General features: G+C 41.8%; 1 protein-coding gene across 1 annotated transcript in view; it reads right to left on the bottom strand.

The window, feature by feature from the left end:
* LOC140453945 (dynein axonemal heavy chain 8-like) overlaps window positions 1-18116 on the bottom strand; it is a 1117430-nt gene that overhangs the window by 577690 nt on the left and 521624 nt on the right. The window lies entirely within an intron of this gene.

The raw sequence follows: 18116 nt of genomic DNA, 5'->3' as shown, positions 1-18116 counted from the left end.
TGGGTACTATCTGGCTTTTGCACCATTACTATAGGTGAGCTTCACTCACTGTAACTCACTTTCATTTTGTTGGCTTGGAGCATGCATTCAATCTCCAGCTGAACCTGTGCCAACTTTACAGGATTATGTCTATAAGGATGGTCTTAATCAGAACAGCATCTCCTGTATCTTCATCATGCACAATTAGTATAGTACTTCCCAGTTTATTTTCACATATCTCCCCATGTGATAGTAATAACTCTTTGAGGCCATTTCAATTTTTCTCAGGAAGGTAGCTCAATAATTTATCCCAATTTTTGATAATGTCCTCACTGTCCAGCTTGATTTGAGGAATGTCCAGTTCAGAATCCTCTGAATTGGATTCTTCCTTCTGTGTTGCAATCATTAACACCTTCTCCTCTTGTTTTCCTTCCCTATCAAAATACCTTTTGAGAATATTCACATGACATACCCTGTGCGATTTCTTCCTATCAGGAGTCTTCATCAGCAGTTCACCTCACTCAATTTCCTTTCTATTTGACAAAATCCACTAAACCTTGCTTTTAAAGGTTCACCTATTACTGGAAGTAACACTAATACCTTATTCCCAATAGCAAAATTGTGAGTTTTGATTACTTGTCCGCTTCTTGTTTCATTGCATGCTGCAATACTTTTAAACGTTGTCTAGCCAACTCCTCAGCTCTTTTTAATTGGTCTTTAAAATTTGACACATAGTCCAAATCCATGATCTCTGAATTCTGACTTAATGATTTCTCCTCAATCAATTTTAATGGCCCTCTCATTTCATGCCCAAAAACTAATTCAAATGGATTGAATTTGGTTGATTTGTTTGGTGAAATGCTGATTGCAAAAACATAAACAGGATTTTCTTATCCTAATCATATGGTTAATCCTGACTATAAGCCCTCAACATGGTCTTTAATGTTTGATGCTACCTTTCTAGTGCTTCCTGAGATTCTGGATAGCAGTCAGTGGATTTGAGTTGTTTTATTTCTCAGCTGCCCATAATTTCCTTGAATAGTTTGGATGTGCAGTTTGACCCTTGATCCAACTGTACCTCTACTGGTGGTCCATATCTAGTAAAAAAAATCGAGTAATTTGTCTACAATTCTTTTAGTTGTGATATTGTGTAATGAAACGGTCTCTGGAAATCTAGTTGATACATCCATTATTGTTAACAAATACTGATTCCCGCTTTTTATTTAAGGTAGGGGACCTACACAATCAATCAAGACTCTTGTAAAGGGTTTCTCAAGTGCAGGAATAGGTATTAAAGGTGTGGTTTTATTACTGCCTGTGATTTTCCAATTACCTGACATGTATGACATGTCTGGCAAAATTCAACTCCATGCTTGTGCAGTCCAGGCCAGTAAACAAGTCTTTGTATTTTAGCCTGTGTTTTCCTCATTCCTAAATGACCACTAAGGGGTAGCTCATGCACCACTCATAACACTTCCATTCTATACCCCACTGGCAATACAATCTGATGAATTTCTGCCCATTTCTCATCTGCCTAAAAATATGGTGATCTCCATTTCCTCATTAAGACATCATTTTTCAGATAAAAACAGTCAGGGATGCATTTAGACTCTTTCTCTGTGTATGCCTTTTGCTACAACTACTTTAAATTTTCAACTTTCTGCTACAACTCAATGAATTTTGCAGAGCTAAAGATATTTGCATGATTACCTATTTGCTCTTGTTTTGTCTCAACTATCTGATTGAACAAAGTGTCTGCTAATGCCACTTCAGCTTCCTTATCTGTATCCTTTATCTCTACTGTTTCAACTGGTGACTTTGTGACCTTGTCACTGCACAATCAGGGAAGATTCCCAGATAAAAACACTGCATTGCTTCAATTGCCTGAGTCTTCACCGGCCTTTTAACTACAGTAGGCAGCATACTACCGGTGAATCAGCTATATCATTCACAAGGACAAATTGTATTCCTGGAGCTGAAGTTGTCCAGTATTCCTACCACAAATTCTCCACTCCTTTCTGGACATTCTAACGTCATTTTAAATAATTGAGCATGGTTGTCTCACCATGAATTCCCGTTACCAGTACCTGTTCTGGCAATAGTCCTTCAGGAGTATGTATTGCCTCATCCTTCAGCATCACAGACTAAGAGAATCCTGTGTCCCTTAATACTATTACCTCCTGACCTACTACTCCTGGCTTATGTGAATAAACTTTACCTTCGCAGGTGTATTTTTTAAGCAGATCTGACATTTCCTTTTTAACCTACCTCTGATCAGCTTGTACACTCTGGCGCAGCTTTCCAGCTTCCACTATGCTTTCTGTTACCATTCCAACAAAACTCCCAGACCTGCCCTGTTTTCCTACATCTGGCTTTTTCCTAACCCACCAACACTGTGATTTCATGTGGACTACTTTACTACAATGAAAATACCAGAGCTTTTTAACTTGCTTGTTCTCTTCAAGGGTTTCCTCTTTACCCTGAGCTAAGTTATTCTTGTGATCTTCATTGAGATCTATCTTTCCCTTTCCACGTGAGGATTTCTCTGAGCCCTAATTTCAACCCCTCATGGACTTAAATTGGTTCTGGAAGCCAAATTGTATTTTATGGATCAGCTCAAAAACATCAGCCACTTCAGCTGCTAACTTTGCCAATTTAACTCTCTGCTCTTCCACGAGTTCACACTACATCAGGAAGTGAATTTTTGAACTCCTCCAAAATAATTGTCTAAGAACATCGTAAGTTTGCTCTATTTTTAAAGCTCTTATCCACCTATCAAAATTAATTTGTTTGAACCTTTCAAACTCAGTGTAGGTTTGAACAGAGTCCCTCCTTCAATTCCTGAAATATTGTCTATAGGCTATGGTACAAGCTCATATGTACTAAAGATAGCTTTTTTCACCTCCTCAAACTCCCCAGATACCTCCTCTGATAGTGATGTGAATACCTCACTAGCCCTACCTACAAGTTTGGTTTGGATCAACAAAACCCACATGGTCATTGGTCACTGCATTTGTTTAGCCACCTTTTCAAACGAGGTGAAAAATCCTTCTCACCAAATTTAGGCAATGCTTGATCATACTTAAACAATTTCTCACTCGGCTCCTGACTACTAGGAGCTTACTCGTCCTCAGGCTCTTCCTCACGAAGCCTACCTTCAGCCTTCATTACCATCCTTTTAAACTGACTTTCTTTTCTCAGTGTCATTTTCTGAAGTCCAAACTCTCTCTTTTTCTTTCTCTTCTGCTAAAGCCCTTCATTATTTTTCTTCTTCTTATGATTTTAATTGGAACTTGAACGGTTTCATTTTTGCTTCTAACTGAAGCGCTTTCATTTGTAATTGATGTTAGCTATTTCTACAAATCCTGATGGGGTTTCCAGCAAATTTCAATGCTGAGCTACTGCTGCTGTCATCTCATCTTTCCTCATGTTAGCAGGTAACTTCAGCTCCAGCTTATCTACTAATTCCCACAAGTTGGACTTGTTTGCCTTTTGTAAAACCTCCAAGGTCGCCTTTTCCACCTTCAGAACCTCCTTGGTGACTGAAAGAGCCACTGCTGTCCGAGCGCTGTTTAAACCAACCAAATCAACACCCGAAATAAAAGACACTAACATCTACCACTTGCTGTTTAAATCCCGGACGAGCCCCCAATCTGTTATGGACCTAGCCAGACCCCTCAAAATATTTTTAAGCGGGTAGCCCAGAGCATAGAACATAGACCATTACAGCTCATTACAGGCCATTTGGCCCTCAATGTTGCGTCAACCTGTGGAACCAATCTGAAGCCCATCTAATCTACACTAGTCTATTTGCATCCATATGCCTATCCAATGAATATTTAAATGCCCTTAAAGTTGATGAGTCTACTACTGTTGAGGCAGTACATTCCATGCCCCTACTACTCTCTGAGTAAAGAAACTACCTCTGACATCTGCCCTACATCTATCACCCCACAATTTAAAGCTACGTCCCCTCATGCTAGCCATTGCCATCTGAGGAAAAAGGATCTTACTGTCCAACCTATCTAACCCTCAGATTATCTTATATGTCTTAATTAAGTCGCCTTTCAACTTTCTTCTCTGTAACAAAACCAGCCTCAAGTCCCTCAGCCTTTCCTCATAAGACCTTCCCTCCAAACCAAACAATATCCTTGTAGATCTCCTTTGAACCCTTTCCAAAGCTTCCACATCCTTCTTATAATGTAGTGACCAGAACTGTACACAATACTACAAATGTGGCCGCACCAGAGTTTTGTACACTGCAGCATGATTTCATGGTTCCGAAACTCAATCCCTCTACCAATAAAAGCTAGTAGACTGCATTAATAACCTTATCAACCTGGGTGGCAACTTTCAAGGATCTATTTACCTGGACACCGAGGACTCTCTGCTCATCCACACTACCAAGAATCTTACCATTAGCCCAATACTCATCATTCCTGTTACTCCTTCCAAAGTGAATCACCACACACTTTTCCACATTAAACTCCATTTGCCATTGCTCAGCCTAGCTCTGCAGCTTATCTATGTTTCTCTGAAACTTACAACATCCTTTTTCACTATCCACAACTCTACCGACCTTAGTGTCATTTGCAAATTTACTAACCCATCCTTCTAAGCCTTCATCCAGGTCACTTATATAAATGGCAAACAACAGTGGCCCTAAAACAAATCCTTGCAGTACACCACTAGTAATTGAACTCCAGGATGAATATTTCCATTAACCACCACTATCTGTCTTCTTTCAGCTAGCCAATTTCCAATCCTGACTGCTAAATCACCCTCAATCCCATGCCTCCGTATTTTGTGCAATAGCCTACCATGGGGAACCTTATCAAATGTCTTACTGAAATCCATATACACCACATCAACCGCTTTACCCTCATCCACCTGTTTGGTCACCTTCTTAAAGAACTCTCAAAGGCACAACCTACCCTTCCCAAAACCGTGTTGACTATCCCTAATCAACTTATTCATCTCTAGATGATTATAAATTCTATTTCTTATAACCTTTTCCAACACTTCACCCACAACCGTAGTAAGGCTCACAGATTTATAATTTCCAGGGTTGTCTCTACTCCCTTTCATGAACAAGGGAATAATTCATACCGTAACTTTACTATTTGTTTTTGATGAGTGTACAATGGATATTTCTGGAGTGAATCAGCTGGTCTGATTGCCAAGTTTTAAACAAACAGAATTTATTTACAAAATTACGGAATGAAACACAAAGAACAGAAAATAGAAAACCGGATAATTTATCCTATCCAAACCTGACAGACTATCCCTGACTGAATGATGCTGTTCCAAACAACCCCACAAGCAGATCCCTTAACACAAAGATTAAAAATGGCACAAAAAGCTTACAGGTTTTAAGTCAGAGGAGAGGGTACAACAGCCTTTTTCACACATCCCCTGTTGCAACTAACTCTAATCTAAATGAAGGCTAGCTTTACAGCTAGCTGGCCATTCCCTCTTGATTATATCAATTTTCTTTAAGACATGAATGGCTTAGGTCAGAGGCATTATTGGTTAGGAGTTAACAAAAAGGGCCCCAATGAACCATTCAAACTTCAGACATAATGGAACCTTCAGTCATTTAGAAAAAAAAACAAGGGCAATCTAACCTTGTCAAAGAAACAGGTTTGTCACATGGGGAAATCACTTTGAAGACACAGAATCCCTACAGTGTTGCAATAGGCCACTTAGCCCAAGAAGTCCACATTGACCCTCCAAAGAGTAACCCACCCAAACTCATTCCCGTACCCTAATATTCTACATTTACACCTGACTAATACATCTAACCTATACATCCCTGAACACTATGGGCAATTTAGCATGGCCAATTCACCTAACCTGCACATCTTTGGATTGTGGGAGGAAACCCATGCAGACACAGGGAGAATGTGCAAACTCCACACAGACAGTCACCTGAGGCTCGAATTGAACCCAGGACCCTGGCAGCAGTGCTAACAACTGAGCCACGTGCCACCCCACCTATGTCATGGCCCCCAAGAAAGACCCTCAGCTTCCAGCTGCCTGCCACTTCAATATACCACCCTGTTCCCTGGCCAACATCTCTGTCTCAGGTTTGGTGTAGTCATCCAGTGAAGCTCAGTGAAAGCTGGAAGAACAACACCTCATTTTCCACCTAGGGACTTTGCAGCCCTCTGGACCCAATATTGAGTTCAATAATTTTAGGCCTGAATTCCCCCATGTCCTCATCCCCTACCACACATACCAGGCCTTGTTATCACATTGTCTGCTTTACACACGACCTATTGTTAACCACTAACAGCCTCCAGTAACAACTACTCACCCTGCCCAACCAGATCTTTATTGACTTGTTTAGTCTGTCCAACTATTCTTCTCTTTTTGGACTCTATCCCTACCTATCATATACTCTTTACCCCATACCCCCACCCTATCTTCTGCATGTATATCAACACTTTCCTAGCTTCCATCAGTTCTGAGGAAGAGTCACCAGACCTAAAACATTAATTCTGATTTCTCTTCACAGATGCTGCTAGATCTGCTGAGCTTTTCCAGTAACTTCTGTTTTTGTTTTTGATTTACGACATCTACAGTTCTTCCAGTTTTTAGTGAGGATAAAATCAGTCATGGCAGTGGATGTCTTTAAATGGATAAGTTACTCAATACCACAAAATCTATGGGCTCTGACTTGTGTTGCAGAACTCGGCACACCTCTAGGCACATTCCTCTGGAACAGTCAGAAAACTAGCACCTACACAGCAATGTGAAAACACAGATGACATTAACACGGAATAAGTTTGATCCAAATCTGAATCCTTCCTTAAGAGATCATAGGTTTTATTTTTACATTTTTGTTCCCAATGAAAGCAGTCATTGAACATATTACATGAAGCTGCTGAAGTTCTTTAAATATAAAAAACTACAGGTTTGTCAAAAAAAGCAAGTTGCATATAAAACAATTTGAAATATCTTAACATTTACCCTATCCATGCCCCTCATGATTTTATAAACCTTCATCAGGTCACCCCTAAGCCTATGATGCTCCAGGGAAAATAGCCCCAGACTATTCAGCCTCTCGCTATAGCTCACACTCTCTTTTCCGAACCCTTTCACGTTTCACAACATCCCCTCTTCCTATAAGAGGGAGACCAGAATTGCACACAATATTACTTTGACCAGATGATACTGTTCCATTGCAGTCTCTCCCAGAGATACAAAGCTACAGACTAATTTACTGCCTTGTTAGGAATATAGGAAGAGGAGTAGGTCAGTCAGCCTGTCAAGCCTGCTCCACTTTTCAATACAATGATGTCTAAGCAAATACTTCAATTCCTTTTCCCTGCCTCATTCCATAATCCTCTGCACCATTCATAACCACAAATCCGTCAATCTCTACCTGAAATATACTCACAGAATAAGCTTCCACAGACCACAATGGTAGAGAACTTCAAAATTCACAACACACTGAGTTTTATGAGAGTGAACAGCTTCTCTCAACTCTCAACTTGGTGGCTCAGTGGTTAGCACTGCTGCCTTACAGCACCAGGGACCTGGATTCAATTCCAGCCTCAGGTAACTGTCTACGTGGAATTTGCATGTTCTCCCTGTGGCTGCGTGGGTTTCCTCCCACAATCCAAAGATGTGCAGGTCAAGTGAATTGGCTGTGCTAAATTGCCCATAGGGTTAGGTGCATTAGTTAGGGCTAAATGTTGGAGGATGGGTCTCAGTGGGTTACTCTTCAAAAGGTCGGTGTGGACTTGTTGGGCCAAATGGCCTGTTTCCACACTGTAGGGAATCTAATCTATACAAGCTTACTCATGATTTTGAAAACCTTTATCACATCTCATCTTAGCTTCCTTCTCTACGAGGAACAGTCTCAATCTCTTTAATCAATTCTATTTCTGAAGGCCCTCTTCCCTGGAAATATTTTTGTAAATCAATTCTGCACTCTCTCATGCATTTACATCCCTCCGATAATGAGGTACCCAGAATATCTACACTAATGGCATGACTGGTGGGGCAGTGGGGCATGTTGCATTAGGACATCTCAATCCACCTCCAAATGTAGCAAGTCCTGGATAATATCCAGTTTGAGCTGGTGAGTACAAAACATTCATGCTAAACAAGTGCCAGAAAATGACAATCGCCAACGAAAGAGAATCTAAACAATATCCTTGACATTCAATGGCACTACCATCACTGAATTCCTCACTCACAATATCCTGGAGTTTACCACTACCAGAAACTGGAATGGATGTCATGTCAATACATTGGTACAGCGGCTAGGAATCCCACAGCAGACTTTCAGACTCTCCAAAGCCTGTCCACCATTTACAAGACACAAGATAAGAAGTGATGTGATACTCCCCAATTTCCTGGATGCGTGCAGCTCAAATACCACTCAAGATACTTGACATTATCCAAAACAAAGCAGCCTGCTTGACTGGCATCACATTCACAAACATTCATGCTCTCTACCACAGATGTTCAGTAATATAAATGTGCACCATGTTGCATTGCAGAAATTCAAATTGCACCTCAAATAGCATCTTCGAAAGCCACAATGACAATCATCTAACACTTAACCTCAAACATCTCGAATGACAAGATCTCCAAATACATGGGAACACCATCACCCACAAGTACCCTTCCATGTTATTCATCACCTTGACTGGGAAATATATCACCATTCCTTCACGTTACTGGGTCAAAATGTAATTCCGTTCTTAATGGAATTGTGGGTCTACCTACATCTTGTGGGCCACAGCCATTCAAGAAGACAGTTCATTATCATCTTCACAAGGAAAACTAGGGATGGGCAACAAATGCTGGCCGAGAGAATGACGCTCAAATCTCATGAATGAGTTCAAAAAAATCATAGGCTGGACAGTTGAAGTATGGATCACAAACATGAATATCATAAACTTGGACATGGAGCAATAGTATTTGGGAAAAAGTTAAAAAGACAGCTATCAGGTTTTGCATAATTCTTTAAAATTTCTGTGTCTTTACAAATAGTGGACAGCAACAAAAAAAAATTGTTTTTGATTACTGGAGATTTAGCAAGGTAACTGCATAATTTCACAGCAAAGAATTTGAAATCAGTTGTCAGCTCTGTTTTTGTGGCTGTGTTCCTGCAATCGCAGGTGATCAGGAGCTGAGGAGTGGGTCACAAGTGAAGCTGATTCGTTCTCAGATGGTTGAGCAGGTTGAAACTGGAAATAAATTACAGACACAGAAAGAGAGAGAGAGAAAGAGAGAGAAAAGATAGAAAGTTACAGAAGGATATGTAATTTTCCTTCCCATCAGAAGCTGGTTGTTCTCTGTAATAACAATACTCAGTTTAAACTTGAATAAAAATATTTAGTTTTCCTGCAGCAGTTGTTGTGAGCTGTGACATATGAATTCCAACATTAGCAACATTTTTCAAGTCAATAAGCCTCTCTGTACTTCTTGCAAACTAGTGGAAGCTTCCAGAGAAAAACAACAGAACACCAAGGACCTGGCTAATTGAAGAAGGACATTGGAGCATAAAACCAAATATCACTGAAGTGACTTCCAAGAGTTTTCTACCTCAAATATTTATATTATCCAATTGTTGATCTGTAAGTGGGAGTTTATAGAAGGATTAGAGTTTTAGTCAGGAGTGGTAAATGCCAATGGTTTATGTACTATAAAATGTGATCATTCTAGGTCAGTACAGAAACCCGTTCCATGCTTTCTATTGGGTAAATTTGGGTACTGTGCACACATCAAAAAAAACACTTTAAGATTTGGTATGACTCTGGGAATGATGGGGCTTAATTTATGGCATGCTATCCCAGTGGATTGTAACAATATTACAAAATCAAAGTGACACTGGAGCAGCTAAAACTGACTTAGAGTTGGTGAAAGTATCCGAGACAGTTTTACAAGCGTTTACAAGACTAAGTTTTAGAATTGTGAAGGGGTGAAAGGTGGAGGTGCCTGAAAAGGCTAAGAAAGCAAAGATAATTGAAAAATTGTCACTGCATTTGTGATTGGTGGAAATATATTAGAATTAAGGGGCTGCCATCAGGGATGTCCTCTCTCGCCATTGTTATTTACGCTAATAATTGAACCACTAGCAGAAGCTATACGAGCTGATCCTAATATAACGGCCCCAAGGATTGGTACAGGTAAACATAAAATTACCCTTTATGCAGATGATGTTCTTCTATTCCTCAGTAATCCTCTGATGTCCGTACCTCGCCTAATCCAAGTTATTAATACATTTAGCGCATTCTCAGGCTATAAAATTAATTTTTCAAAATCGGAGGCTATGCCAATGGGTGGCCTTGCTATGACACCCCACTTAGTGGATGGATCCCATTTTCCCTTTTGTTGGTCCCTGGAGAACTTCTTATATTTAGGCATTTTTATTACTTCAGTATTTGGTCAGTTGTATAAGGCTAATTTTGTGCATTTGCTGGAAAGGATAAGGCAGGACCTCCAGCGATGGGGAGACCTTCCAATTTCCTGGTTGGGTAGAATAGCACTAATTAAAATGAATGTCCTGCCCCGTCCCCTATATCCTATGAGAATGCTTCCGGTGATGCTGCCAAGGATGGCTCTACGTAAATTATATGGCTGGCTGGGTTCCTTTATCTGGAATCATAGACGGCCCTTCATTAAGCTGGAGAAGCTACAGCTTCCACAGGCAAGGGGAGGATTGGACTTCCCAGATTTTAGGAAATATCAGTTAAGTTCCCTATTAAGATACATAGCTGATTGGGTCTTGTCTGATCCACAATCAATCTGGTTGGACATCGAGGCCTCTCAAGTAAAATACCCACTTATTAACCTTTTATTTTCAGACAAGAGGAAAATCATTACAGATCACTGTAAAAACCCTATAATACTAAACACAATTAAGGCTTGGAATATAATGCGGCAAAATGAGGGTAATTCACATAAAACATCCCCCTATGCACCGATAGTGGGAGCATGGGGATTCCAACCGGGGTTTACAGATGCCACTTTTAAACTCTGGAGACCCAGGGGTATCTCATGTCTAGGGGACCTATTTAAAGATGGGGTCCTGATGTCTTTTGAACAGCTGCATCAGAAATTCAGATTACCTAATGGAGACCTCTTTCGATACTTCCAAATTCGAGACTATATAGAGAAGAAGACTACGTTATTAGTTAGTCTCTATAAATCAGATAGAGAACGTAGTGTCCTACGACCAGTGGGGGTATCTTCCATCAGTACTATTTATCATTTACTACATGATGAAGTATCGGGAGATATGGACAATCTGCTTAAAATATGGGATCAGGATTTGGGACTAGAAACCTCTATAGAAACATGGAATGACATTTGGGAAAACCCCAGAAGAATTACTATCTGTAACAGAACCCAGGCTATCCAGCTGAAGATACTTCATAGGGCCCATATAGCACCGGTTTGATTGGCAAAATTTAAGGCAGGAGCATCTCCAATGTGTCCCAAATGCAAAATAGAGGTGGGCACTTTTGTACTATGGACCTGTCATAAGATTGCCTATGGACCTGTCATAAGATCCGTAGATATTGGACTAAAGTAGCAAGTACCCTGACAGAAAATTTTGGAACGGAAATTAAAGTGGACCCTGTATCTCTCCTTTTGGGCTTTTCGAACCTTCCCTCCCTGGACATGTACGGGAAGACTATTTTCTATTCTCTCTTTCTGTGCAAGGAAAAATATTTTGGTGAACTGGGTGGCTGAGGGCCCCCCTGGACTTTCAAATTGGCACAGATTAATTATGGAATGTATTCCCCTTGACTTCCTGACAAATATGGTGCACCAAAAGACTGAATTATTTTATAAAATATGGCAGCCCTTCTTGAATTACATAAATACAGATATTTCGGCTATCCTAACAAGGGCTTTTATTTAATTCAGATTTCAAACCTGGCTGGTCCGGGGCCCCTAAGGAGAGGAATCCCGCACGAATACGGGTTTTATGACATCTGATGTGAACACATTCCGAGCATGTAAGAGATTCAAATATACACTCTGGTTAGCTGTAGGTTAGATTAGTAGACAGTTGAGTTTTGTTTTTTTTTTCTTTTTTGGTATTTTTTTCTTTTGTTAAATTTTGGCTATTGCATATTTGATTTAATTGTATGTCAATGTTTGTATATGAGAGTTTTGTTTATTTTTGTAAACTTGTAAAAATGTTAAATTTCCAATTAAAATATCTATAAAAAAAGAAATAGCTATAATTAAGTTATCGTTAAAACAGCTTTTCTTTATTCACTCAATGGGTGTGGGCGTCACTAGCTGGCCTGCATTTACTGTCTGCCCCTACCCCTGACAAGATAGTGGAGCTGCCTTCTTGAATTGCTGCAGTCCATGTGCTGTAAGTAGGCCCTTAGGAAAGAAATTCCAAGAATTTGACCCAGTGACAGTGAAGGAACATTGATATTTTTCAAAGTCAAAATAGTAAGTGGCTTGGAGGAGAACTCACAAGTGTTGGTGTTCCCCTGTATCTGTTGCCCTTGTCCTTCTAGATGATAGTGATCATGGATTTGGAAGGTGCTGTCCAAGGATTCTTGATGAATAACTGAAGATTAAGAGTTGATACATAAAATCATTTTTCATTTGAATTGATTTGATTTATTATTGTCACATGTACCTAGATACAGCGACAAGTTTTGTTTTGCGTGCAGTACAGGCAGGTCATAACATAAGGAACTGTGGGTGGAATCAATCATTGGATGGTTCGCTTGCTTGATAGATTCAGCTGTGTTTCTTACAGTCCTGGGAAGAGCAGTTTCTGTACCAAGCCATGATGCATCTAGCTAGAATGCATTCTATGGTGGATCTGTAAGAGTTGGTGAGAGTCTTTCTGTACATGCTGACTTTCCTTAGACTCCTTAAGAAGACGTGTGGTTGTGCCTTCTTGACTGTCACCTCAATGTGGGTGGTTTAAGACAGTTTGTTGGTGATCGCCACTCCTAGGAACTTGAAACTGTCAACCATCTCCACCTCAACTCCATTGATGTAGGTCGAGGAGTTCCCTCCTCCTTACTTATTGAAATCAACTATTAGCTCTTTAGTTTTGCTGATGTTGAGGGAAAGGTTGTTAACTTTACACCACAGTACCAAACAATCATTCTCTTTCCTGTATTCTGTATCATCATTGTTTGATAGCCTACAACAGTGGTGTCCTCAGCAATCTTGTCGACGGAGTTCAGATGAAATTGGCCACACAGTCATGTGTATTGGAGTACCATAAGGGGATGAGTATGCATCCTTGTAGGGCATTAGTGTAGAGGAATGTCATTGAGAAGCTGTTGCCTATTGTCACTGTAGTCTGTGAGTCAGGATCGAGAATCCATTTGCAGAGGATGGGACAGAGACCTTGGTTTTGGAGGTTGGGATTAGCTTGGTTGGGATTATAGTGTTGAAGGCAGAGCTACAGTCAATAAGTAGAAACCTTATGTAGGTATCCTTATTATCCAGATATTCTAGGGATGAGTGTAAGGCTAGGGAGATCTCATCTGCCGTGGACCTGCAAGAGGAAGGATATTGTGAAATTTGGAAGGATTCAGAAAAAAATTACAAGGATGTTGCCAAGACTGAAGGGTTTGAGCTAAAGGTAGAGGCTGAATAGGCTGGAGCTATTTTCCCTGGACTATCAGAGGCTGAGGGGTGACTTTGTAGAAGTGTGTAACATCATGAGGAGCATTGATGGGGTGAACAGCCCAGGTCTTTTCCCCAGGTTAGAGGAATCGAAAACTGGTGAGCATAAGTTTAAGATGAGAGGGGAAAGATTTAAAAGGCACCTCAGGGGCAACTTTTTAATGCAGATAGTGGTGCATGCATAGAATGAGCTGCCAGAGGAAATGTTGGAAGCGACTGCAATTACAGCATTTAAAAGGCACCTGGATGGGTATTTGTATCGTGTCATAGAGCCATAGAGTTCTACAGCACGGGAACAAGACAAGCTGTTTGGCTCAAAATGTCCATCCTCACTAACCCCATTTCCCTGCACTTGGCCCATATCCTTCCAAACTTTTCCTGTTCATGTATTTGTCCAAATGCCTTTTAAATGTTTTTAATGTACCCGCCGCAACCAATTCTGCTGGTAGCTCATTCCGTCAGTGTACCACCCTCTATGTGAAAACATTGCCCCTCAGGTTCCCTTTTATTCTTTCCCATCTAATCTTAAACTGATGCCCTCTAGTTCTTGATTTACTAACCCTGGGAAAAAGACTGAGTGCATTCACCCTTTCTATGCTTCTCACAATCTTACACATTTCTACAACAACTCCCCTTAGTCTCCTAATGTCTAAAGAAAACAGTCCTAGTTTGTTCAAACTTTCTCTATAACTCAGAATGTTGAGACCCGCCAACATTCTTGCATATTTCTTCTGCACTCTTTCCAGTTTAATAACATCCTTCCCATAGCAAGATGACCAAAACTGAGCACAATACCCCTCACCAACATCCTGTACAACTGCAATATAAATTCCCAACTTCTATACTCAATGCCCTGACTGATGAAGGCCAGTGTGCCAAAAGCCTTCTTCACCTTACTTTGAGAGAACCATGCACCTGAACCATGCCCCCAAAATTTCTTCTCTCGCCTCTTGCAATGTTCTTAGATATTTCTGGTCACAACCAGAAGATTTATTCACCTTCATAATTCTCATACATCCAACACCTCCTCTACTGTAATATGAACAGTCCCCAAGATATCATCACTAACTTCCCCAAGTTCCCCACTCTTCATGTCTTTTCCCATGGTAAACACAGAGGAGGAATATTCATTGAGTACCTCACCCATCTCCTGCGGTTCTACACATACATGTCCACTTTGGTCCCAGCAATTCATCAACTTCACCTGTTCTCTCTCCAGTTATACTGTTTTCCTTTAATATACTTGAAGAATCTCTTTGGATTCACTCTAATCTTCTCAGCCAAGGCTATCTCATGCCCCCTTTTTTCCCTCCTGATTTCCTTCTTTGTTGGAAGAGTTCAGAGGTATATGGGCCAAATGCTAGCAAATGGGACTAGATTAATTTAGGATATCTGGTTAGCATGGACAAGTTGGATTGAACAGTTTGTTTCCATGCTGTACATTTTTATGATTCTATGACCTGTTGTGCGAATAGACAATTGCAAGGGCCCGAGGAAGGTTGGGAAGCATTGAGTTGATGTGAGCCATGACTAGTGTCTCAAAGTGCTTCATGATTATGCAAGTCGGAGCCTCCGGGTGGTAGTTCTGGAGACATGTTGCATGTGATTTCTTTGACATTGGGATGATGGTGGTCTTCTTGAAGCAGGTGGGGACTTAAGATTATAGAAAGGAGAAGTGAAAGATGTCTGTGAAATCACCCACCAGCTGGTCTGCAGAAGATCTGACTGAATGGCTGGGCACTTCATCTGGGTGAGTCGCTCTTTGTGGGTTCACTGTCAAAAAGACCAATCTAATGTCTGCGCAGTGACTGAGGGAACAGGTGCGATTGGGGCTGTCGGGGCAGGTGACAGCGTTTCACTGACCTTCTGCTTGAACTATACGCAAAATGCATTGAACACATCAGGGAGGGATGTATTTTTGTCTACTATTCTATTCTGCTTCATTTTGTATCCTGTTAAGTCATATAGGCCTTGACACAAACAGGAGGTGCCCCTGGGTCTCTAACGTGCCTAGTACTGCCTCTTGACTTCTCTAACGGCCCTGCAGAGGCTGTATCTGGATTTCTTGTAAAGGTCCGGGATGTCTGACTTGAACACCGCACACCCTGATCTTCAATAGGCAATGGATTTCCCGGTTCATCCGTGGTTTCTGGTTGGGGAACATCTAATTGACTTCTTTGGCACTCAGTCCCCACACACTTGCTAATGAAGTCCATGATAGTCATACTTGCCTAGATTGGTTGCTGAATTCTTGAATATGGACCAGTCCACCGATTCTAAGCAGTGCTGCAGAAGTTCTTCTGGTGCCTCAGACCATCATTTCCCTACTGAGTCCATCTTCCGTAATTACACCGGCACCACTCCCCACCTCTTCCTCCGCTACATTGATGACTGCATTAGCGCCACCTCGTGCTCCCGCAAGGAGAATGAGCAATTCATCAACTTCACCAATATATTCCACCCTGACCTTAAATTTACCTGGATCATCTCTGACACCTCCCTCCCCTTCCTGGACCTCTCCATCTCCATTAATGATGACCGACTTGACACCAACATTTTTTACAAACCCACCTCTTCCCACTCTACCTCCTGCAAAAATGCCATTCTTTTTCCCAATTCCTCCACCTCCGCCATATCTGCTCCCAGGAGGACCAGTTCCACTACATAACACACCAGATGGCCTCCTTCTTTAGAGACCGCAATTTCCCTTCCCACGTGATTAAAGATGCCCTCCAACGCATCTCGTCTACATCCCACACCTCCGCCCTCAGACCCCACCCCTCCAACTGTAACAATGACAGAACGCCCCTGGTGCTCACCTTCCACCCGACCAACCTTTGCATGAACCAAATCATCCGCCAATATTTCCACCACCTCCAAACAGACCCGACCACCAGGGATATATTTCCCTCCCCACCCCTTTCTGCCTTCTGTAAAGACTGTTCCCTCCGTGACTACCTGGTCAGGTCCACGCCCCCCCCCCCCCTCCCCCCAATACAACGCACCCTCCCGTCTTGGCACTTTCCCCTGCCACCGCAGGAATTGCAAAACCTGTGCCCACACCTCCTCCCTCATCTTCTTTCAAGGCCCTAAAGGAGCCTTCCACATCCATCAAGGTTTTACCTGCACATCCACCAATATCATTTATTGTATCTGTTGCTCCCGATACGGTCTCCTCTACATTGGGGAGACTGGACACCTCCTAGCAGACCGCTTTAGGGAACATCTCTGGGACATCCACACCAATCAACCACACTGCCCTATGGCCCAACATTTCAACTCCCCCTCCCACTCTACAGAGGAAATGGAGGTCCTGGGCCTCCTTCACCACCGGTCCCTCACCACCTGACGCCTGGAGGAAGAATGCCTCATCTTTCGCCTCGGAACACTTCAATCCCAGGGCATCAATGTGGACTTCAACAGTTTTCTCATTTCCCCTTCCCCTATCTCACCCCAGTTCCAAACTTCCAGCTCAGCACTGTCCCTTGACCTACCGGCCTGACTTCCTTTTCACCTATCCACTCCACCCTCCCCCCCGACCTATCACCTTCATCCCCTCCCCCACTCACCTATTGTACTCTATGCTACTTTCTCCCCACCCCCCCCCTCCTCTCATTTATCTCTCCACCCTTCAGGCTCTCTGCCTTTATTCCTGATGAAGGGTTTTTGCCCGAAACGTCGATTTTACTGCTCCTCGGATGCTGTCTGAACTGTTGTGCTTTTCCAGCACCACTAATCCAGTAATTACTGACTCAACATGCAAGTTTACCTTCAGAGAAACCTGGACTAGGACTCCTAAGTCACTTTGCACTTCCGATTTCTGAATTTTCTCCCCGCTTAGAAAGTAGTTCATGCCTCTCTTCTATCTACCAAAGTGCATGACCTCACACTTTCATCTGCCGCTTCATTGCCCACTCTCCTCATCTGTCTAAATCTTTCTGCAGCCTTCCCACCACATCAAACTACCTGTTCCTCCACCTATCATTGTATCATCTGCCAACTTAGCCAGAAGGCCCTCAGTTCCTTAATTCAAGTTATTAATGTGTGAAGTGAAAAGCTGTGGTCCCAACACTCACACTTGTGGAGCACTACTAGTCACTGGCTGCCATCCTGAGAAGTTATCCCCACTCTCTGCTTTCTGCCAGACAGCCAATCTTCTATCCATGCTAGTACCTGACATCTAACACCATGACTCTTATCGTAATCAGCAGACTCCTGTGTGGCACCTTACCAAAGGACTTCTGGAAATCTAGATAGATTTCATCCATTCATTCTCCTTTGTCTAACCTGATCATTACCTCCTCAAAGAATTCTAACAGATTTGTCAGGCAGAACCTCCCCTTGATGAAACCATGCTTACTTTGCCCTATTTACCATACACTTCCAAGTATTCACAAATCTCATCCTTTATACTGGACATTCCGTCTCAAGTGCATTTGGGGGTGTATATTTCATCCAGAACAGTTTTCACTTCTGCATGAGGTGATATATAA

Source organism: Chiloscyllium punctatum, chromosome 3, assembly GCF_047496795.1.
Source record: "Chiloscyllium punctatum isolate Juve2018m chromosome 3, sChiPun1.3, whole genome shotgun sequence".
NCBI classification, from domain to species: Eukaryota; Metazoa; Chordata; class Chondrichthyes; order Orectolobiformes; family Hemiscylliidae; genus Chiloscyllium; species Chiloscyllium punctatum.
Note: the sequence above shows the minus strand (reverse complement) of the source record. Positions and strands in the feature narration are given on the sequence as shown.